This window comes from Sinocyclocheilus grahami, unplaced genomic scaffold (genome assembly GCF_001515645.1).
Source record: "Sinocyclocheilus grahami isolate Dianchi unplaced genomic scaffold, SAMN03320097.WGS_v1.1 scaffold251.1, whole genome shotgun sequence".
NCBI lineage: Eukaryota > Metazoa > Chordata > Actinopteri > Cypriniformes > Cyprinidae > Sinocyclocheilus > Sinocyclocheilus grahami.
Window position 1 is genome coordinate 1,017,422 of NW_015505430.1, and position 1,780 is coordinate 1,019,201.

At 36.7% G+C, this 1,780-nt stretch overlaps 1 protein-coding gene across 1 annotated transcript in view; it reads right to left on the reverse strand.

The window, feature by feature from the left end:
- trim109 (tripartite motif containing 109) overlaps nt 1-1,780 on the reverse strand; it is a 12,056-nt gene that overhangs the window by 9,546 nt on the left and 730 nt on the right. The gene's annotated exons all lie outside the window — the stretch shown is intronic.

Below are 1,780 nucleotides of genomic sequence, written 5' to 3' on the forward strand. Positions count from 1 at the left end.
GACTTTAGTCTTTGCAACTTTACAGATCTTCTTTATGCACCAAGAGCTTGTAATTGAAATCACATCATATGACCCCTTTAACTGTTTTTATCCTTGAAATCCTAGAGACCCAATGCTTTAGTCAATATCTTTAGTCAAATTTATTTATATAAAAATGGCAATTAAGATAGACAACTGCCAGGAATGTTTATCTGAAGCGAAAATTCATTGCATTATTTAAAGTTTTACATAAACAATGTAACATGTCATAAGTAACGTTATATTTGAAGAATCTTTCATTTCTGACCAGTTCTTCTAATTAAGGCTGGAATACACTTCATGTCAGACTTCGACTGAGCACTATTTATACAGATTTAAAAACCCCTAAGTATCCTATTTGTCAACTTTGTAAAGGGTTTAAGATAAAAAACTGGGCATCATACACTAATCAAATGAGGAACAAACACACTTTTCAAGTCCGAACATAAACTCACATAGAAACATGCAGAATCACGAGCCTTGTTGTTAGATGATTGACAATTGAAAACAAAATTGCACATGTTTATCCTAGTGTGCTAAATAAAGGGAGCCATATGACTCCCCGCACAGAAGAACTTCCCCCGATAAATCGTGCCACTGCCCTCAAACACATTTAAATTACAGTCTCACTGATTCTACCAACAGGACTTGTTCATTTAGAATAGCTCATATTACCAAAGTCAGATTTGACCTTCTGTCTGATATGCAGGGAATCAACAGGTGGTTGGATGATCACATGTGCATATAATACAAGCACGGGCAGCTCACCCATACTGTTGTTATCACTATAATTAGTGTCTTAGTTACTGTAATGGTCAACACAGTAAACTCCCTATATTATTTTTATTCATTTACTGAAATAGTTCTCTTTTATATTTTGGTATAATGAGACATGAAATATTTGATCAAAAATACAGTAAAAACAGTAATACTGTGAAATGTTTAATAATAAATAATAAAAAGAAAACAGATAGAATAGAAAAAGAATAGAGCAAGCTATAGGCCTTTTTCTCTTTTGTTAATTGTATAATAAATAAAAAGAAAACAAATAGATAGAATACAAAAATATTAGAGAAGTTAGTTTAAAAAAAAAGAGAAGTGAATAGAGTGCAAGTCTAAAAGGGGCAAGTTTTTTTTAAAGAATAGAATTAGAATAGAGTGCTAGAGTTAGAGGGTGAAATAAAGATGGAAGAGATGTGTTTTTAGCTGATTCTTGAAGAGAATTCTAAAAGAGAATTCTAAAATCCACATAGTGGTAAGTCTGCACGTTAAATTTTGCACACTTTTCTGAAATCCTGTATGGTAAGGGTTACGCGTTATTAGCCTCGTTCCCTTTCTCTGAGTTGGTTTAGACCCCGGTACCTTGGGCTCCACTCAACCAGTGTGTCTCTGTTGACACGTTTTTGAAGCATCGCTCCCCTCACCATTGAGGGTTATTGTGAGCATGGTGCTTTCTTTCGAGCGTTTGAATTCTCTCCCTTCTGAGAAGTTGGATTCCTCGCTCGGTGGGCTGTTCTCATGGTAGTGTTTAGCAGTGCTCCCTCTATGAGCACGCTGCTTCTTTTCTGAATTCAGAGTTCTCCTCTCACGTGAGAGTTGAGTGCTCTGTTTTCCCAGAGCACCTGGAACCAGCAGCATCAGGTGAACTAGGCCCTTCCTCCGCCTCTCTGATGTGCTGAGTTTTTGGCTAGCTTGCAGTACGCTTACTCTTCTGATTTCTAACGATCGTGCTGTAGGTCGAGCCCCCTTCTCGATTGAGAAC